Raw genomic sequence first — 22,687 nt, 5'->3', positions numbered from 1 at the left:
CTCACTGTCTTAGCACAGCTATCTCCATTTGTTTTTCCTTTCATTCCTAACTATGGCGTACACATCATGTTCTATAGCAGAAGCAATCACAACATACTTACCAGAGAATACTTTTCCACCATTTATATTTTTATATATTCCTGCTTAGTTTTCATAATTCACACTTTCAAAAAGCTATACGCTGCTCTATTCTGGTTCCTGTGCCAGAATTACAAACTATTCCCTGTTGTTGGACTTCTACTGTTTTTTTCTTGGAGTGTGGATAACAGTGCAGTGTTCATGGACTCAGCACTGCCTGCGGAGCATCTCTTCCACCCAGGTCCTGTGCTGAGAGCTTCAGGCCAAGGAGTCACCAGCCACCTTCCTCTCAGAGCCCAAGGTTCCGTTGATCCATAAAGTCCCCAAGCACACCAGCAAACCATTTTGACAAAATGCAAAGATACCTTGGAAGACCTACCAAGTGAATCATGCTAAAAGCCCCAGCAAAAGGGACTGAAGTCTGAGGGGCCCAAAAGAATTCTACATTTTCAGAATGACTGAAGTAAAGTGTTTGAGGAAGTCCCAGCTCCCAAATTTCATTTACCAGCAGACTTGAAACTACCTCCACACAAGGCTGTATTTCTAAACGGCAAGTCTTCTGATTTCATTGGCAACTGAGGGAAAACCCACCTTTATTTCAGAATGAATTCCCTAACCCTGTTGCCAGCCAGGAAATCCCAGACGCCTTGCCAGTGCACAGGAGAGAGAATTTAGGCCCATGTCTGGCACGGTGGAGCTACTGCATAGGCTGGCCTCTCTCTGGACCTTCCTGTCTTCTCTCCACTTCTCACTCTACACAGAGGGTGAGAAAGGAGCCCTGTGGCTTGGATTTTCTTGTTATTTGACTTTTCCACTGTTTGGGCAGGGGGGATTTGGTGGGGTTTTTGGGCCTCGCTGTGCAGTTAGCAGGATCTTAGTTCCCTGACCAGAAATCAAACCCGAGTCCCCTGCAGTGGAAGTGCTGAGTCCTAACCACTGGGTTGACCACCAGAGAATCCCTTCACTCTTTCTTCTTTAAGTTAATTAATCAATCAGGCTGTGCTTCAATTAATTAGTTGCAGCATGTAGAATCTAATTACCTGACCAGGGATTGAACCCAGGCCCCCTGCATTGGGAGAATAGACTTAGCCAATGGACCACCAGGGAAGTCCCTCTACTCTTTCTTTAGAAATAAAAGAACTCACATTCACTTATTCTACCCCACCAAGATTGTCTCTCCTGTGAAACCCTCTTCTCTGGTCCCCATCCTAACCCAACTGCCAGAGATTGGTGTAGAAGAAACACTAAAGGTACACAGTCCAGCTGGAAACTCTAGGCCTCAGACAACCTGGGAGCTGTGGTTTTGCCCTCTTCCTTAGACTCAGGCCCCACAGGATCAGCTGTGTGGCCAGTGATGTGGGAGGAAGAATGGTTACTGGTTAGATACTGCCCTTCTAGGAATTTGTGAACAGCAGAAACTCTTTATCATTTTCCTCTCCAAGGCTGGCCCCGAAGTCTATCTCCAGTACTTGGTAAACCTCGGAGGATTTGGCAGAGCTCTTATCACTCATTGTGAAAGGAGTTGGTGCTCAGTTGCTCAGTCCTGGCTGACCCTTTGTGACCCCGTGGACTGTAACCCACCAGGCTCCTCTGTCTATGGAATTTTCAAGGCAAGAATACTGGAGAGGGTTGCCATTTCCTTCTCCAGGAAGGGAGTTTACTTGCCCCTACAAAGCCTTGAGCTTGGGGGTAGGCACAGATCTCACAATGACAGCGTGGTCAGTGCTCTGTAATCAGTGACTAATGAGCCCTCTCTGGAAGCTTCATCCCATCCCAGTCTTCACTAGAGAGGACACCCAAGGCAAGTCACATCCAGATCCAGTCAGGTCCTGGTGATGGGACAACAGTGGGACCTTCCTCACCAGTAGAGGGCCACATACTAAGTTCACTAGCTTTCTTGGTCTGTATCTCTCTGGCTTTGAAACATTTCAGAAAATGAATTCTCCCACCAGACTCAGCTCAAGGGAAACATATCTCCAATGATACTCAGTAGGTGCTAAATAAATGCATGTCTATTTTCTTGGCAGAGATTCTGCAGGCCATAGCCAGAAAGAGACTTACAGAGAAAGAGCCCAGAAATAACTAGCACCTGGTCCTTAAACTCAGCTGGAAATTGAATAATGAACATTAAGAAACCCTCATGTTAAGGGCGTGGGGTAGATGGGAGGATGTGTGATTAAGGAAGCAGAGTCAGGTGGCCATGGCAGAGTCTAGGCGGTGAGTATATGGCTGTTTGCTGCAAAGTTCTTTCAATTTTACTATCTGTTTGAAAATTTCCATAATGCATCGTTGGAAGAAAAATCCTGACGCCTGGTCTCAACCTAGAGAGGCACTTAATTGGTACAGCCTTTGCATCAAGAGTTGTAAGAACTCCACCAAGGTTGACTCTCCTTGTCTGCTGGGTGGCAAGTGTGGTTCAGACCAGCAAAATCAGCATCAACTGGGAACCTGTTCGAAATGTGAATTCTGGGGCCCTTTTCCAAATCTCTCTGGTGGCTTAGATGCTAAAGAATCTGCCTGCAGTGCAGGAGACCCGGGCTTGATGCCTGGATTGGGGAGATAGCCTGGAGAAGGGAATGACTACCCGTTCCAGTGTTCTTGCCTGGAGAATCCCATGGACAGAGGAGCCTGGCAGGCTACAGTCCATGGGGTGCAAAGAGTCAAACATGACTGAGCAACTGACACTTTCATTCCAAATCTACAGAATCAGAAACTCAGGTGGTGGGCCCAACATTTGTTATTTAAGAAACACCTTCCAGTGTTTCTGGTGCATGCTAGCTAAAGCTAGTGGTTTCCAAACTTGGCTGCACATTGGGATCATCTAAGGAATTTGGCAGGGGTAATCAACACGATTTCAGAACCAGGCTCAGACCTTCTGAATTAGGCCTTAGGAGCCTATACTCCTTTTCATAAGCTCCCCAGTGACTCTGATGTTAACCAGAGTTTGTGCCCAGGCCCTCCTCATGCCAGTCAGGAACTGAGCCCGCTGGGGAGATTAGGGCCAGGTTCCCTGGTTCCTTGATCCACTGTTGACCCCACTCTCCACCTCCATATATTACCCATTGTTTATGTCAATCAGGTGGTTTTGTTAGCTCCCTTACTTCTAGTTCTCAAACTTTGCTGTACATTTTGATCACCTGGGAGATTTAAAATACCAGAAAACTTTCTCTCAAATAAGTAGAGTATGAGAAACGTACTCTGGTATCATTGCATCTCTCCTGCAATTCCCCTCATTCCAGGCCTGCACCCAACTTCAAGAGGGTAGGTGAGAAGGGAGTTCTGTGGCTTCCGTGATTGCTAATTTGCTCAATCATCGATCTCAAGCCATACTTATGGAATCCAAGCATGAGATGTAGAGCTGCTTCTTGCTCTGCCACCAGCTTGCCCTTTACTCTGGAATTGTTACCTTTGTTCCCTGGGGTTACCAAGGAGGTTGGAGAAGCCATTAAAAGGAGTGACTGACACAGAACTCCTTTTCACCTTCTTGTCTAAAAAGATTTGGTAAATAATGTCCTCAAAAAATGCTGTGAAGGGACTTCACTGGTGATCCAGTGGTTAGGACACTGCTTTTCCACTGCAGGGGGCAAGGGTTTGATCTCTGGTGGGGGAACTACAATCCCACAACACGTGCAGTGTAGCCAAAATAATAATAATAATAATGTTGTGGGGAACAATGGGAAAGGGAAGAAAATGAGACAAAAGGAGGAGGGGATGTTCCTCAAAGTAAGCTTGTCACTTTCCCAGGCCCCAAGCAAGGTGAGAGACTCAACATTAAATAGGGAAAGAGTTCTGCCTGATCTAAGAGCAGTTGAGAGCACTCTAGGCCCCAGGGCAATCCAATGGACCAAGCAATGTTTCCTCTTCCTGAGTGTGTCCTCAAATACCAAGAAAGAAGCTTACAGGGTGGTGGGGTTCAAAATTAACCAGGGTTCTCCTCTTGTAGATGAGGAAACTGAGACTCAGAAAAGAAGCAACTTGCCAATCATATGTTGGCAAAGAGAGAGCCAGAGTCTAAACCCATATGTGTCTCCAAAGACTAGACTTATGCAGCGTCTAAGTAGTCAAGCTCAGATCCAAGCCTCCAGACTCCAGGGCTTTTGCTCTTTCCCAATAGCTGCTGTTTGTCTCAGAACAGCAGCTGCAGGAAGGTCTTAGAGACCACGAGTCAACCTGTCCTCAGATTCAGGTCAGCGACAATAGTCTCCAAGTGAGCAGCCCCCAGCATTGCCCACCTTCTCAGCTGATCCCAAACTCTTGGTCCGAGTATTTCTAAGCCAACATGACTGAGGTCTAAAAACAAGAACCTGTCTGGTGATTTTCTTTTAATAAAACTTATTGCATCCCAACCCAACAACCCCCAGAAGAATCATTAATTAGTGCCCAGGAAAGGCAGGAGAGTTTGAACTTGAAGACACTCACCTCCTCTGGCTCCAGTCCCTGTCTTTGTCCCTGCCCGAGCTGCACTGCCAAGGGCCAGAGCTGAGCATGAGGTTGTGTTTCTAGATGCCTGGCAAAGTCAGACATAGAGTTTGAGTCTTTTGCATACAATAGGAGCACCTTCAGGTCAGCTGACAGCCCGCCCCAAGGGAGGGTCAGAGATTGCTTCTCAAGGTCTGCCCACCTCTGAAAGCATACACCTGCAGCCATCCCAGAGACCATCCTGGAGGGGCAGGGATCCAAGGACCTCAGACCTTTGTGGACTCAGATTGACTTCTTACATTTGTGACTTGGTAAAAAGAGCACTGGGATTAAATGGAGAAGGTAGTTTCACTTATCACTCCATTAATCTATTTTACCCCTTATCCATTCACTCATTCAATAGGTAGTTTTGGGTCATTGATGTGAGCTGGCACTGCTATGTACTTAGTAGAATGGTGCCATGACAGCGCAAGGAGTCCAGTTATAATTTTCTTGAAGGAGTCCATGCTCTTGATGTAAACTCCTAAGGCCACTACAGGAACCCCTTAAGACAACTGATGAACACTCTTTTTGGAAAAATGTCTGTAACCATAAAACTATTCACATAAATTTAGGGATTTTAGAGTTAAACCTTCTATCCTGGTGTTTTCTACCTGAACTCTTCCATCACTTCTCCTGGACATATTCCTTCCCGACTGTAGACTTCAGTTTCCCCATCTGTAACATGAATTCGCTAGACTCTATTGGCCATACAATCTCAAATCTCACATATCAGTGATTTCAGAAGTCCCCTAGTTCTTAGAGAGTGAGCCACCTAAAATGAGATTGGAAAGAGGAAAGCATGCGTGACTTTGGAAGTTTTTGAGGATGGATAGAAGGTGGAATTTTCCTGCTTCCCTGGTAGCTCAGCTGGTAAAGAATCCGCCTGCAATGTGGGAGACCTGTGTTCGATCCCTGAGTTGGGAAGATCCCCTGGAGAAGGGCATGGCAACCCACTCCAGTATACTTGGCTGGAGAATCCCCGTGGACAGAGGAGCCTGGCGGGCTACAGTCCATGGGGTAGCAAAGAGTCAGACACAACAGAGCAACTAAGCACAGCACAGAATGTGGAAGATACAAAACACAGTTCTTAAGAGAGATAAGAGGGAAAGAATGCTGGCCCCACCTGAGTAACAATCAGTCTTTCCCAAGGACAAAGACTGTTTGGATAGGACAATAATAACCCCCTCAGGAAAGCTTCAGGGCTATGGTGAAACGCAGAGGCCACCCCTTTAATCAGAGGAATTTCCAGGAGGATGAGGTCATCAAATGTCCCATCCATTCAGTAAATAACTATTGAGGAAGGCTGCAGGGATACCAAGGTATTGTTCAGAGGTCTGAGGAAGACCCTGACCTCATGAGTGTCCTTTCTGGAGCAGAAAACAGACAACTCACATGTAAAACAAGATCATTTTAGGTCATCAGGAAGCAAGACGAGAATAAAACCAGGAATGGATAAAGGATGCGTATGTGTGGGGGAGTACTTTACATGAGGTCCACAGAAAAAGTGAGCTTAGACCTGAATGGTAAGAACAAACCAGCCAGGAGAAGATGGGGGGAAGGACTTTCCAGGCAGAGGGAACAGCAAGGGAAAAGATCCTGAGATGGGAAAGAATTTGGCAAAGCAGTGAGGGGGTACTAGGGTCTAAAAGTCTTATAGCCGAGGAGCTAGAATCCACTGGAAGCCTTTCAGTGGATGCCTTTCAGATCATAGTTCCCCCCCTCCCCCATTTACCTCTTTGACCTCATTGCTTCCTTTCCTTCCCCCAGCCTCACTGCTGGCCTCTGCCTTCCATCCACTGCAGGCTACTATTATCTTGAGTCCTTCACAATGGCTGTTCCCCCTGCCTAGACACTTTCCCCCAGATAGCTGCATGGCTCACTCCCTCTTTGTCAGTCTTTGCTCAGATGATATCCTCTTGATGCGGCCTTGCCCACCTCCAAATTTAAAACTCTAACTCTTCAACCCACTACTCCCCATATCATCCTCTGTTTTATTTATCTCCAGAGTACTTACCACTTTCTATCTGTCAAATGATTTGCATATTCACTTGTTTATTTTCTGTCTCTGTTGAAATGTCAGCTGCTTTAGGGGAGGGATTTTTGTATGTTTTATTCACTGCTGATCCCCAGTACCTGAACACTGCAACACTAGTAGGTGTTCAGGGGAATTCCATGTGGGCCAGTGGTTAGGACTCAGAGCTTTCACTGCCAAAGTCCTGGGTTCAGTCCCTGGTGGGATCTTAGGATCTTAAGATCCCAAGATACCACAAGCTGCTCAGTGTGGTCAAAAAAAAAAAGAAAAGCCAACCTAGTAGGTGTTCAATAAATATTTCTGGAATGATTGAAACAATTAAGAGGGAATTGCAGTAGTTCATGAAATTAAACGACGCTTACTCCTTGGAAGGAAAGTTATGACCAACCTAGATAGCATATTCAAAAGCAGAGACATTACTTTGCCAACAAAGGTCCGTCTAGTCAAGACTATAGTTTTTCTAGTGGTCATGTATGGATGTGAGAGTTGGACTGCGAAGAAAGCTGAGCACCGAAGAATTGATGCTTTTGAACTGTGGTGTTGGAGAAGACTCTTGAGAGTCCCTTGGACTGCAAGGAGATCCAACCAGTCCATTCTGAAGGAGATCAGCCCTGGGATTTCTTTGGAAGGAATGATGCTAAAGCTGAAACTTTGGCCACCTCATGCGAAGAGTTGACTCATTGGAAAAGACTCTGATGCTGGGAGGGATTGGGGGCAGGAGGAGAAGGGGACGACAGAGGATGAGATGGCTGGATGGCATCACTGACTCGATGGACGTGAGTCTGAGTGAACTCTGGGAGTTGGTGATGGACAGGGAGGCCTGGCGTGCTGCGATTCATGGGGTAGCAAAGAGTCGGACATGACTGAGCGACTGAACTGAACTAACTGCAGTAGTTCAGACACAAGATGACAGTGTCTTGTAAAAGAATGGAAGCAGAGGAAATAGAGGCAAAGGGCAGAAAGAATTCTGGAATGCTAGGCTGAGCAATTCTAGAGCTGGCTGGTCCCCAGCCCAAGTGCTCTTTCACCATCCCCTACATATTAGTCCTGGGGAACCCAATGTAAAACCTCTCTCTTTCTTGCCTTCCTATTTAATGTCAATACCTGAACTAGATCAAAGACAAAAACAAACAAAAACTTAATTTTTGAGACTTATGCTCAGACCACCACATTCCTACAAAACATACATAAGTAGCCCACCTGAATCTATGCAGAACTTAGTATACTGTTTTCACTTCCATTATTTTTTTGAGATGTAAGTCAGAGACCACAATATTCACCCTTTAAAATTCAGTAGTTTGTTAGTATCCTCACCACTAAGTCCAGAACATTTGCATCAATCCAAAAAGAAACCCTGTATCCATTAGCCGTCACTCTCCACTCCTCCTTCCACCCAGTCCCTGCCAATCACTTTCTGCCTCTATGGATTTGTCTATTCTGGACCTTTTAATATACGTGGAATCATATAATATGTGGCCTTCTTTGACTGGCTTCTTAGAATCCTATTTTGAGGTTTACCTGTGTTGTAGCATACGGCAGCACTTCTTTCCCTTTTACAGTCAAATGCCGTTCATACTTTATCCAAATGTTGGACATTTGAGTTTTCACATTTTGACACTAATATAGTAATGCTGCTATGAGTATTCATGTACACATTTTTGTGTAGACATGAACTGTATTTTCAGTTCTCTTGGGCATAAACACAGGAGTAGACTTGCTATGTCATATGGTAACTCTATGTTGAACTTTTTGAGGAACTGCCAGACTGTTCTCTAAAGTTTCACCTTTGTCATCATCCTCATTTTGTTGATGAGGAAACTGAGGTGGGGAGGAAGTGAGGTGATTTGCTCATACCCCCAGCTATTGAATGGCAGACCCAGGGGACGGACGGGGGTGCCCATGAAAAGGAATCCTCTTTCCAAAGCATTTCATCCATTCTTCAAAACTTTCGAGTTCCTTCTATGTGCCAATCACTAGATTAGGCACTGACATTGCCTCTCAAAGCAAGATAGATAGAATCCCCACTTTCTCAGAGACATAGTCCAGTAGAGAAAACAGAAAATAATTACAGCTTTGACAAGCACCACAGTGAAGTCTATGAGAGGGTATGTCTTAACTTATCCTGTTCTTTGGGTAGTGAGGAAGAGCTTGGGTTGGAGCCAGCCATGCCAGTTTCAAATCCCTACTCTCCACATACTAGTCGAGGGACTTGGGCAAGTTCCCTACCCCCATGCCTCCTTTTCTTATGCGGAAAATGGACAGGGTAATAGCACATACTCTGAGGGTATAAGGTAGGTTCAGTACATCAAAATCTGTAAAGCACTTAAAACCTGGCCTTGGTAAATCCCAAAGAAATACTAGCTGTTGAAGTAACTATTGTACCGTCTACACTTTACCCATCATTCTGGAGTACAAACTCTGGTCCCTCCAACTTGCTCTGTTACCCACTCCATTTCCCTCCTGCCCATACACACAGCTTAAGCAGAATCCCCATAGTGCTGTGTTCCAGGGTCCTGCAGGTCAGTTCATCTGGTTTGGTGCCCCAATTAGAATCCCTGGATACCAGGTTCCTCATAGTTCAGAGAAGGAAATGCTTTGTCATCTATTCATCTTTTCTCCTTAACCAGATTGTGGGCTTCTTGAAGCCAGGCTTTCTCACTTCTGCACTGCTCAAAAACATTTTGGCGAGGAAAACAAACGGAGGCCGAGTCATAGAGTGGGTGGTAGGGCTATAGGAGTGCAGGCTCTGGAACCAGAGCCTCCTTGTCTCATCTATGAAATGTATGTGTATGGTGGGGGAGCGGCTTCTCAGAGCTGTAGTGGATCTATAGTGAGCAGCAGAAGCTCCTTGTTTGAGCCAGAAAGACTTGAGCAGCCCATGCTTGCCAGCAGTCTCATCAGGGCAGTGCTGCCAGAGGAGCTGGAGCCCTGCAGGGGCGGCACGCCCAGCAGAGGCAGCTGAGTACAGGAAGTACCAAGACGTCAGGAGGAAGATGAGCCATCAGAGATGTCCTCTGATCACTATCATGTACATGGTGTTGAGTGGAACAGAATTTGCTATTTGGGCTGTTTCCCTTTCCCAATCTCATAGATGCTCCTTTTGCTATTTTTATAAAAGTGCCAACAGGGGCAAGAAGTATTCATTTAACTACATTCAGTGACTTCTTAAGAAATGCATGTGAGCAGAGATTATGTAATTCTCAAACTGCCAGCACCATAGCCCGTAAGTCCGAGAAATACTATAACTCCTATCACATTACTTAAGAGTTACAACAGAGTTGTAAATTAAGTTAATTTAGTTAAATTAGTGTAATTAAGTTAAAAATTCCTCCAACTCAATGGTACCCTGCCAAGGAGACCACAGATCAGCAGTGCACGTCCCATATTTGATCTTCAAAAGCAGGCAAGGAACAATACCATGTTTGCCATTGAAAAGTGTCTTTTCTTCAGGTGGGCTTCATTAAGGATGAGCTGTTTATTTGTGTCAAAAGTGGTCACAGAATTTTTCTATTGCAATGAACAAGAATTCACAAGTAAAAGTCATACACACACACACACTTTTTTTTTTTAAGTGGCTTTCCATTTTTTTTTTCTGTGGCAATTTTGAGAGGCAGCAGCTGTGTGAGGATTATCATTCCTGAGAGTCTCACCACGGTAGCTGGGAGGTTGAAAAGGGGCTATGGCAGCTTCTGCTTCATGTCTGTTTTGAATTCAGAGGCTCTTACAGCCAGGAGAATTTTGCACAGAAGGAGCCCCCAAACAGAATTCTGAACTCAAAGAAATCTTACTCATTTTGGCAGGGGTGGACCTGAAATTCCCCTTTACTTAGTAAACTCCTGAGATAAAGCAAATAAATTGTGCAAATGTAGATCCAGGGTTGGGAGTGGTTGGAGTGGCATTCCTAATGACTTAAGAAAACTTAAAGAGAATAAACTCTTCTAAGACTCCAGATTAGTTAAGAGACATGCCAATTATAAACCAGGCTCACCTACAGTCCTCTTTTTAAATATTCTCTAAGATAGACTCTTCATGAATCAGTCTGTATTTTGCCCCAAATTGGTCAATTTGACTATGAAATAAAAAAACTGATTGGTTGGTGACAGGAAGAGACAGTTGACTTCCCTTTGGTAGTGGCTAAAATTAGGCAACACAGAAGAAAAGAGAGAAAAAGAGAACAGGAATGAATTGGTCCACAGTGAACTGATATTAAATAGAAACCAATAAAACCTGGTGGAGCAGGAAATGGCAACCCACTCCAGTACTCCTGCCTGGAAAATTCCATGGATGGAGGAGCCTGGTAGGCTACAGTCCATAGGGTCGCAAAGAGTCGGACATGACTGAGTGACTTCACTTTCTTTCTTTCTATAGTTCCTTTTGGAGTAGGAAATGGCAACCCACTCCAGTGTTCTTGCCTGGAGAATCCCATGGACAGAGGGGCCTGATGGGCTACAGTCTATGGGGTTGCAAAGAGTTGGACACGACTAAGCAACTAACACATAACACAATAAAACCTGGAGAGTGATCTCTGGAGACAGAAGTCTCAAATCCAGACTCCTATGTAGACTGCTGAGCCCTGCCCACAGTAGACACCACAAGGCTTTGCCCCAGCCTTTGTAATGACGTGTTTTCTGAATCAATAACCAGGACATACAACTGAAGGGAAATAGCAAATTTGAAATGAACATTGATTCAGAAAATCCAGGGCCTCTGGGCACAGCATTCTTGAATGCAAGGCTCAGATACCTGTAGCCTGAATCACTCTTGAACCGTTTGGAGATCAGCCCCAGCCCTGGGAGGGATTAGCTCACTAGAAGCACATTACCTACCCTTTCCTCCTTGTTTGAAGGTAGAGGCAGTTGAGAGATTGTGGGTGATCCTCTATTTATTTGCAGTAGTCTCCCCTTGTCACCAGCAGCCCCTGTGCCTTGCTGGGGGTGTGGGGGAAAGGAGTCTGCCCTCTGCTGCTCAGCTCATTCTGAGGAAAACACTACTTCCAGGTGCCCTAGGTATAAAACCTCTGGCCTACTTTCCTTCCAGTTTTCAGCAGGGAGAACACTGTAGGGTCACCATGGTTTGCTTCTTGTGAAAATTCTGAAAATTTTCTCTGCTTGAGGAGGAAGGTATTGAATACAGAGGAAGCTAGAAGGCTCTTTATAATATCCCCAGATTATGCCTCAGGGAGAAAACTTATGGTCCTTTGCAATAGAATCAAGAATTCAGATAGAGGATGAGAACTGGGGGGAACTAGAAGCCTCTTCCACCTTTGGTGCCCGTAGTATCCTGTGTATATTCTTACCAAGTAGCATCCTGGGTGTAGTGTGGAACCAGATGTGTGGCCTGCCCTCCATCCCAGTTATCCTCCAAAGGAGACAATGTAGGGAAGGGAAAGGGCATCAGACCTGGCGTTCTGGCTCTGCCACCAGCTGTGCCATGGGTTGTGGGGCAGTCACTCCACTCCTCTGGCCTTATGTCTTTCTCCTGAAAACAGGGGGTTTCCACCTTTTGGTTGAGAACCTCTGAATGCTGTGCAGATTTATATGGTACACGTGCATTCTCCTAGGAAGAAACATCTGTAATTTTCTCCAGGGACTAAAGTAATTCCCTGACCCCATGTGGATGAAGTTGTGTCTGAGGGTCCTGTTCTCTGACTCTGGGAGCCCTGGGTACCATTTCCTAGCCTTGCCAGTGGACAGGGTTTCATGCAGGCTCTAGTCTCAGTGATCTCCCCGCCTCCCCCATGCCTGCCACCCACAATTACTATGCTTTTTGTTTAACAAAGCCTTGCTTTTGACTGCAGAGCCAAGAAGTCAAGGTCCCCCAGGGTGAAACTGCCCCTCTCCCACTGACTGGTCACTGCTGTCCACAGTGTTCATGTCCGCAGGGTGGGGCATGCGCCCCAGGGACACCACCGCCGTGATCTGAGCAGCTAACGCTCTAGCCTATTCTCATCCAACACCTTCCTCCTCAAGCAGAGAAAATATTCAGGGTCTTAACAAGAACCAAAGCACGGTGAACCAGAGTGTTTGCCTTTGCTGAAATCTGAATGGAAAGTAGGCCAAAGGCTTTTGCATCCAGGCTGCCTGGAAATGGTGTCTTGTCAGCAAGAGTTGAGCAGCCCAGGAAGTGGGCCCAGACGCCTCTTTCCAGCTCTTGTCTGTGCCTCTACTTTTCATTTCCTCTAAACTACCTCAGCCCCTCTGAGCAACCCACCAACAGCCCAGGAAGCACCATTTAAAATTAACTTAATTGTTTCCAATTTGTTCCACTCACTTAGATCAGACTTCACCTCCAAACCTTTACAAGTTTGTTTTTTTTTAATTTTTTATTGCAGTATAGTTGATTTACAAAGTTGTATTAGTTTCAGGTATACAGCATAGTGATTCAGTTATACACATACATTTATTCATTCTTTTTCAGATTGTTTTCCCATATAGGTTATTACAGAATATTGAGTAGAGTTTGCTGTGCTACACAGTAGGTCCATGTTGGCTGTAAGGTTTTAATCTCTTCCTACTCTGAGTTCTTTGCTCTGATTCCCTTGCCAGACTGCGAGCTCCTGAGGGGCAGGAACTCTGGCTCAGGCTTGGATGCCCTCTGTCTGCAGAAGTAAAGAAGGGCTCTACATCAGTGGGTCTCCCCTTTCCTCCATCTGGCTCATTACTATACTAATAACAGGGGCAAGAAGGAGTGGTGAGAAGGCATCTGGGAGCCAGTGGTCAACACACACTAGGCAAGGCTTAGGGAACAATCGTTCTCCTCCAGTCCAAGCTCTTCTTGTTGCCTAGACGTCTGGGTTGCCCCCTCCACAGTGGGCCAATGTGACAGAAAGAATAGCCTCAGACCAGCACCAATAGACAGGCCTCCTTCAGGGCTGCCAAGGTGGGGCAAAGGGGCACTTTTGCCTAGAGAAGGGAAATGGGGTGAATGAGCTGGGGTGCCCAGCCCAAGGGCAGTCAGACAGCCCTGACCACGAATGGTGTGACTTTTGCTGGAGGGCCCACATAGAACAAGAGATCGAGTTACTGTTTCTGCTGCTGCTGCTGCTAAGTCACTTCAGTTGTGTCCAACTCTGTGCGACCCCATAGACAGCAGCCCACCAGGCTCCCCCGTCCCTGGGATTCTCCAGGCAAGAACACTAATACATGCCAATTGATTCTCCTCTGGGGTAAGCAGGGAACTTCCTCTTAAGGTTTGCCTTGATCAAGGACCCCTTTGGCCATCTGGGAGACCCTATGGGCCCCCTCTCAGAATACTGTTTAAAAATGCATATAATATACATCGAGTCTCAATGGAAATGATCATACTGAATACCAGGAATCAAAATACTTTTAACACTGTGATGTAGTGTTACATGTGCACCTATATGAATACATTAAATAACCCAGTCTAAGGCAAGTCTAGTACTTACCTTAATTTTGAAGTAGGGATGAACTTATATGTTGAGATACCCTCAACAACCATAAATTGATATGACAGTATCTGGGACTCTTATGGTGACAAAGTCATAGGCATAGTTGACACTACTGCTTGACATCCACATCCATAAAGAGAGAAAATGCTCAATTCCAGTTAGAGGTTGGTGAATATTAAGGTGTGATTTCTTTCCATTCAAGTTCACAGACTCCTTCTAATTCTGTTTGTGAAGCTACAGGGTTAAGAATCTTTAACCCGGATCCTCCCACAGTCCTGGGACAGCAGCAAGACTTCTAGGGCAGTGGTTCTCAAACTGGCTACACGGTAGAAGCATCTAGTAAGGTGCTGCCTGGCCCCACTCCTGACCACCTGAATTAGAATCCCGGAGGAGAGGATTCCAGCATCTGGTGGGGTTTTTTAAACTTCTCATTTTTGAGTTTAAGCTTCTCCATACAGGCAGAATGAAGAGTCAGCAGCTAGAGGAACAGAGTCAAGGAAAGTCAAGCCCTACTGGGTTAGGGGGCCAGGTGTAAAAGCAAGCCTGCTCTCTTTTCCCAAGACTGGAGCCTGAACATCACTCCTCACTCATCAAGCCTTCAGCTACTAGGCACTGGCCCTGGCTCAGCCTTGTGCTGGGCACAGGGAACACCATACAGGCCGTCTTTGAACTTTACTCTTCCTGGCCTTAGACTGGTAATATTCTTGGGCTGGGCCCTTCCTCTGTGCTGTTACTTCCTGTACATTTGTGCCCCCCCTTTCTTGTGAGCTCTGTAACATGACCCACCCCATCCTCTCCCCACTTACCTCACCCGCAGGCAACTATCTTGAAAGAACTATAGGTACCACTTATATCATGTTCTGTGAAAATGATGCCCCCCTGGTGTGCAAGGAGGGGATCTACTTACCCCAATTAGAATGTGAACTCCCGAGGGCAGGTTCTGTGTCCAGCTCTTCTCCCTGCTGCCTCTCTGCTTCTGGCACCAAGCCTGGCATTCTCTAGTAGTATCCTAAAGAATTCCTGTTTTTTTGCATCTCATTTCCCTTGTAGGGAAAGGCACAAAGGAGTAATTACTCTGCTGCTGCTGCTGCTAAGTCGCTTCAGTCGTGTCCGACTCTGTGCGACCCCACAGTTGGCAGCCCACCAGGCTCCGCCATCCCTGGGATTCTCCAGGCAAGAACACTGGAGTGGGTTGCCATTTCCTTCTCCAATGCATGAAAGTGAAAAGTGAAAGTGAAGTTGCTCAGTCGTGTCCGACTCTTAGCGACCCCATGGACTGCAGCCCACCAGGCTCCTCCATCCATGGGATTTTCCGTACTCTGGGCTCTTGTAATTCAGCCACTTAAGATTCTTTCCCAAACATATTCACTTGTCTATTCATTTCAATCTACAAACATTTGAATACCTACCATGTGCCAGGCACTAGACTAGAGGCTTGGGCTCCATCAGAGAAAACAAGGTACAAATCTTTGCCCTCATGGAGCTTACGATTTCACAGGATCAGGGTGGGGCATGGAGGAGGAACAAAGTTACACATCATGCCCTGGGAAGTTGCACAGTGTGCTGCAGAGGGGGATGAACGAATCAAAGAGGACAGGCAGTTTGTGGTGGGATGCTCTCTTCTTAAATAATTCAAGGAGCTCTCCTGAGAAGATAGTATCTGAGTGGAGATTTGAAGGTGGAGGAGTAAGGCAGGTGGAGCACCCACCTGTGCAGGAGCCCGGGGCCTACTTGCCTCCTTCCAGAGAAGAGCAGAAGTCAGCCTCAAACCATCTTGGAGACACAGAGGCAAAAGTCTCAGGGTAACCTCTGGGGGAAGCAAGGAAGAAATGGAGGAAGGACCTTGAGCTTCCAGAGTAAGTAGCAAAGAAAAAGACCCAATCGGGTTCTCATTGTCTGGAATGAAACAACGTGACAATGGTATTGCACTGAATCAGTGAGAGCCACAGAAAACCAGCCTCCACCCCAGCCAAACAACTGAGGAAAAGGGGCTAGAGGAAGTGAACCCTTGAGCCAGAGCCTGGGAAGGCCCCTCCCCACTGCCAGTCCCATGCAAGTCCAGCAGCTCTGGACAGAGGGTCCAGATGCCCAGCTTCCAGCCCAGGCCTTCTCACTGCTCCATGTTTGTCCTGGCACCTTTAATGGGCAGTCCACATCACCTGTGCTCTCCCTGTGTTCCTTGACCTCATCAAGCACTGTCCTGTTTGAGGGGCTTCGTACTTGCTTTTGTCTCTGCCCTGAATCTCTGTCCCTAGTCACCTCAGTTCTACTCTCAAATATCACCTCAGAGTGGTCTCCCCTGCCCATCCCATCCTATAAAAATATCCCAGCATATCTACCACACTGTTTTTCTCTATCCTCCTGCCCTGTTTACCACAGCCTGACACCATATTATGTATTGATGCATTGATTGTCTGTCTCCATCGCTAAAAAGTGGGTTCCATGGACAAAGATGGTGTATATTCATCACCGTGTCCCTAGAGTCTAGACCAGCGCCTACCACATGCTAAGTACTCTGTTCTGCCCTTCTTTAAATTTTTTAAGATTTTATTTAAATATAGTTGATTTACAATGTTGTGTTGATTTCTTCTACACAGCTAAGTGACTCAGTGATATATATAAAGGAACATGAAAAAGAATATATATACTTTCCTTCATGGTTTGTTACAGGATATTGAATCTAGATCCCCATGCTATTCAATAGGACCTTGTTCTTTATCCATCCTATATATAATAGTTTGCCTCTGCTAATCCCAAACTCCCAACCCATCCCTGCCCCCCGCCTTGGCAACTATAAGTTTGTTCTCTATATCTGTGAGTTTGTTTTTATTGTGTAGATATGTTGATTTGTATTGTATTTTAGGTTCCACATGTAAATGATATCATATGGTATTTGTCTTCCTCTTTCTGACTTACTTCACTTAGTATAATAACCTCTAGGTTCATCCATGTTGCTGCAGATGGCATTATTTCAATTCATTTTGATGACTGAGTAATATTCATATATATATATATATAACAGTCCAGTTCAGTCGCTCAGTCATGTCCAACTCTTGAGACCCCATGGCTGCAGCATGCCAGGCTTCCCTGTTCATCACCAACTCCTGGAGCCTACTCAAACTCATGTCCATCAAGTTGGTGTTGCCATCCAACCATCTCATCCTCTGTCATCCCCTTCTCCTCCTGCCTTCAATCTTTCTAGCATCAGGGTCTTTTCCAATGAGTCAGTTCTTCACATCAGGTGGCCAAAGTATTGGAATTTAAGCTTCACCATCAGTCCTTCCAGTGAATATTCAGGACTGATTTCCTTTAGGATGGTCTGGTTGGATCTCCTTGCAGTCCAAAGGACTCTTAAGAGTCTTCTCCAACACCACAGTTCAAAAGCATCAATTCTTCAGTGCTCAGCTTTCTTTATAGTCCAACTCTCATATCCATACATGACTACTGGAAAAACCATAGCTTTAACTAGACAGACTTTTGTTGGTAAAGTAATATCTCTGCTTTTTAATATGCTGTCTAGGTTGGTCATAGCTTTTCTTCCAAGAGCAAGCGTGGAGAAGAGTGGAGAAATAACTCCAGAAAGAATGAAGAGATGGAGCCAAAGCAAAAACAACGCCCAGTTGTGGATGTGACTGGTGATGGAAGTAAAGTCTGATGCTGTAAAGAGCAATATTACATAGGAACCTGGAATGTTAGGTCCATGAATCAAGGCAAATTGGAAGTGGTCAAACAGGAGATGGCAAGAGTGAACATTGACATTTTAGGAATCAGTGAACTAAAATGGACTGGAATGGGAGAATTTAACTCAAATGACTATTATATTTTCTACTGTGGGCAAGAATACCTTAGAAGAATTGGAGTACCCATCATAGTCAACAAAAGAGTCCAAAATGCAGTACTTGGATGCAATCTCAAAAATGACAGAATGATCTCTGTTGATTTCCAAAGCAAACTATTCAATATCTCAGTCATCCAAGTCTATGCCCCAACCAGTAAAGCTGAAGAAGCTGAATTGAATGATTCTATGAAGACCTACAAGACCTTCTAGAACTAACACCCAAAAAAGAAGTCCTTTTCATCATGGGGGACTGGAATGCAAAAGTAGGAAGTCAAGAGCTACCTGGAGTAACAGGCAAATTGGCCTTGGTATACAAAATGAAGTAGGGCAAAGGCTAACAGAGTTTTGCCAAGAGAACACACTGGTCATAGCAAACACCCTCTTCCAAAAACACAAGAGAAGACGCTACACATGGACATCACCAGGTGGTCAATACTGAAATTAGATTGATTATATTCTTTGCATCCAAAGATGGAGAAGCTCTATACAGTCAGCAAAAACAAGACCAGGAGCTGACTGTGTTTCAGATCATGAACTCCTTATTACCAAATTCAGACTTAAACTGAAGAAAGTAGGGAAAGCCACTAGACCATTCAGGTATGACCTAAGTCAAATCCCTTATGATTATACAGTGGAAGTGACAAATAGATTCAAGGAATTAGATCTGATAGAGTGCCTGAAGAACTATGGACAGAGGTTTATGACATTGAACAGGAGGCAGTGATCAAGACCATCCCCAAGAAAATAAATGCAAAAAGGTTGTCTGCAGAGGCCTTACAAATAGCTGAGAAAAGAAGAGAAGCTAAAGGCAAAGGAGAAAAGAAAAGATATACCCATTTGAATGCAGAGTTCCAAAGAATAGCAAGGAGAGATAAGAAAGTCTTCCTCAGTGATCAATGCAAAGAAAAAGAGGAAAATAGTAGAATGGGAAAGACTAGAGATCTCTTCAAGAAAATTAGAGATACCAAGGGAACATTTTATGCAAAGATGAGCACAATGAAGGACAGAAATGGTATGGACCTAACAGAAGCAAAAGATATTAAGAAGAGGTGGCAAGAATACACAGAAGAACTATACAGAAAAGATCTTCATGATCCAGATAACCACAGTGGTATGATCACTCACCTAGAGCCAGACATCCTGGAATGTGAAGTCAAGTCGGCCTTAGGAAGAATCACTACGAACAAAGCTTGTGGAGGTGATGAAATTTCAGTTGAGCTAATTCAAATCCTAAAAGATGATGCTGTGAAAGTGGTGCACTCAACATGACAGCAAATTTGGAAAACTCAGCAGTGGCCACAGGACTGAAAAGGTCAGTTTTCATTCCAATCCCAAAGAAAGGCAATGCCAAAGAATGTTCAAACTACTGCACAATTGCACTCATCTCACATGCTAGCAAAGTAATGCTCAAAATCCTCCAAGCCATGCTTCAACAGTACATGAACCGTGAACTTCCAGATGTTCAAGTTGGATTCAGAAAAGGTAGAAGAACCAGAGATCAAATTGCCGACATCTGCTGGATCATCAGAAAAGCAAAAGAGTTTCAGAAAACATCTACTTCTGCTTTATTGACTACACCAAAGCCTTTGACTGTGTGGATCACAGCAAACTGTGGAAAATTCTGAAAGACATGGGAATTCCAGACAACCTGACCTACCTCCTGAGAAATCTGTATGCAGGTCAAGAAGTAACAGTTAGAACTGGACATGGAACACAGACTGATTCCAAATCGGGAAAGGAGTACATCAAGGCTGTATATTGTCATCCTGTTTATTTAGCTTTTATGCAGAGTACACCATGCAAAATGCTGGGCTGGATGAACCACAAGCTGGAATCAAGATTGCCAAAAGAAATATCAATAACCACATACCTACATACTACGAGGGCTTCCCTGGAAGCTCAGCTGGTAAAGAATCTGCTTCCAATGCTAGAGACCCCAGTTGTATTCCTGGGTTGGGAAGATCCCCTGGAGAAGGGATAGGATACCCACTTTAGTATTCTTGGGCTTCCCTGGTGGCTCAGATGGTAAAGAATGTGCCTGCAATATGGGAGACTTGGGTTCAATCCCTGGGTTGGGAAGATCCCCTGGTGAAGGGAATGCCAACCCACTCCAATAGTCTTGCCTGGAGAACCCCCATGGACAGAGGAGCCTGGCGGGCTACAGTCCATGGGGTTGCAAAGAGTTGGACATGACTGAGCAACTAAGCACCGCACAACACATATACACATCTTCCTTATCCATTCCTCTGTTAATGGACACTGAGGTTGGTTCCATGTCTTGCCTATTGTGAACTGTGCTGCTATGAACACAGCGGTGTATGATGTATCTTTTTAAAGCAGAGTTTTGTCTGTGTTCTGTCCTTTCTTGAGATTAGAAGATGCTGGGGGAAATATACCTGATCACTAACCAGATTCTTTGGAAATGTCTTTACCACAAATGCTCACCAGTTGTTTTCGGTTGAATAGTGTCTCCCCAAAATTCATGTCTACCAGAACCTCAGAATGTTACTTTGCTTGAAAATAGAGTCTTTGCAGATGTAATTTAGTTAAAATGAGGTCATACTGGAGAATCCAATTGTCCTTATGAGAAGAGGACAATTTGGACACAGAAGGAAGAAGATGCTAGACAGAGGGAGCAGGGCCCAGGACTGTGGTGGCAGAGATTGGAGTGATGCATCTACAAGCCAAGGATTGCTGGCCACTGCCAGAAGCTAGGAAAAAGGAAAGAAGAATCCTCCCTTAGAGCCTTCAAAGGGAACATGATCCTGCCAACACCTAATTTCTGACTTCTGCTCTCCAGAAGTAAGAAAGAATAAAGTGCTATCTTAAATCAGTTTGCAGTGCTTTATTAGGGCATCCCTAGAACAATACATCATCGTTACCTGAGAGTCTGGTGTCTTAAGTGGCCAAAGATGAATCACTCCATTTGCTGGGTTCCCCTCCCTGGAGGGACCCAGCAGCATTAGACATGCCCCTGCCCTTAAGGTGCTTTCTATCTAGTTGGGAAGACACGACTTACAGCTAGTGCTTGCCAAGATTTCTCTGCCAATTCTCTTAACTGCATCTTCCAGAAAGAGGAAGTGATGGGATACAGTGAAGCAAGCATACATTGTGAAGGGTATCAGCTGATTGAGTGAAAAGGGAGGGGAGCCTCTGCTGACAGGATTCCAGAAAGAGGAAGTGATGGGATGCAGTGAAGCAAGCATACATTGTGAAGGCCATGAGCTGACTGAGTGAAAAGGGTGGGGAGCCTCTGCTGACAGGCTTGCATCAAAGGGCAGCGCTTCCCAATAGACACATGCCAGTCCCAGGGGTCATTTCATATGTTCTAGCCACACTTTAAAAAGGTAAAAAGAAATAGGTGAAATTAGTGTTAATAAAATATTTTAAACCCCAAATAGTCAGCTTTTCCAGGGAATCTTCCCGACCCAGGATCAAACCCATGTGTCCTGCATTGGCAGGTGGATTCTTTACCACTTTGCTACCTTGGAAGCCCCTCTCTTTTAATATATAATCCATATAAAAATTATTGAGACACAGTCACTCTTTTTTCAAAGTCTTCAAATCCAGTGTGTATTTTATACTCACAGCACTTCTCAATTCAGATCAGCCACATTTCAAGTACTCAGTGGCCACGTGTGGCTAGAGGTTGCCACACCAGACAATGCAGTCATAGAGGCTTCCAGACAGACTGGCAGAGTTTAACAAGGGGGCCGTGGACCCCTATGGGCTTCACAAATGAGCTTTGGAAAGTCCATAAATTTCCCTGAAATTGCTAGCCAAAATTTGAGTGCATGAGGTTTTTCCTAAGGAGATAGTTTTATTAGATTTTCAAAGAAGTCTGGGCCAAAGGTTAAGAACTCCCACAGTAGGTCCAGTTTTATAGGCTAAGGACCAAGTCCAGCGTCTTCATTTTGCAGCACAGGAAGCCTGTGAACAGAGAGGCAGGGGGTCCTTACTCAGCGAACACAGCATGGACTAGAAGCCATGCCTGGGACTGTTCATTCCCCCTGGCCTCTGCCCAGAGGGCAGCTCAGGTTCTTGGCATGACACCAGCAGTGGGAGTGGGCGGAAGTGGACGCTGAAGTCAGTGAGCAGTAGTTTCCACAGCTTCTTGCGCGACAAGTGTGACACGTTCTTCTGTACTCATCTCAGTTCTCATGCAAGTTTCCACGGAAAGAACAGCTTCCTCTTTTTTTGCTCTTGCCCCATCTTCCTCATCAAAAGCCATCATCTGTGAGTCTCCACCCTGCCGCCTGAAGGGAGGCTCCCAGTAGAAACCCTTCGCAGCCTAACCCAGGGCAGACCTACAGTGAAGACTCTTTTACAGTAAGGGTCCCCAAATCTGGCTGGTCATCAGAAACACTCGGGGGCAGTGTCGAAAATGTAGGTGCGTGGGCCCCAGACTCATTCCACCCAAAGCTCTGGGAAAAGGGCCCAGGAATCCTCTACTGAGAGAGTCTCCTAGTGATTCCACTTGTAGATGCCTTTGGATTGCTCTTTCCTAAGGAAAGTGGCAGAGCAAGAGCTGGACTTTGCAGTGGCCTGAATTTTGAAGTTGGACTCCTGCCACTTTCTAGCTCTGTGACTTTGAGCAAATTTTTATTTTTACTTCTCTGAGTCTCCATTTCCTTACATGCAGGATAGAGATAATATGAGATTAAATCATTAGGCGGTATAACAGCACTGCAGATAATCCCTTCTGAGCCCAGCACTTCCCCCCTGCTACTGATAAGTCACTTCAGTCGTGTCCGACTATGTGCGGCCCCATAGACGGCAGCCCACCAGGCTCTGCCATCCCTGGGAATCTCCAGGCAAGAACGCTGGAGTGGGTAGCCGTCTCCTTCTCCAATGCATGAAAGTGAAA

At 45.4% G+C, this 22,687-nt stretch overlaps 1 long non-coding RNA gene across 1 annotated transcript; it reads left to right on the top strand.

The window, feature by feature from the left end:
- Positions 1–1,232: 1,232 nt before the first annotated feature.
- LOC129619576 (uncharacterized) lies at positions 1,233–20,651 on the top strand. The gene is made up of 2 exons (XR_008697940.1): positions 1,233–2,295; positions 17,503–20,651. It is a non-coding gene; the product is annotated as an uncharacterized LOC129619576 (long non-coding RNA).
- Positions 20,652–22,687: the final 2,036 nt, after the last annotated feature.

Source organism: Bubalus kerabau, chromosome 1, assembly GCF_029407905.1.
Source record: "Bubalus kerabau isolate K-KA32 ecotype Philippines breed swamp buffalo chromosome 1, PCC_UOA_SB_1v2, whole genome shotgun sequence".
NCBI classification, from domain to species: Eukaryota; Metazoa; Chordata; class Mammalia; order Artiodactyla; family Bovidae; genus Bubalus; species Bubalus kerabau.
The sequence above is the reverse complement of the archived record's forward strand: the minus strand, read 5'-3'. Positions and strand labels throughout refer to the sequence as shown.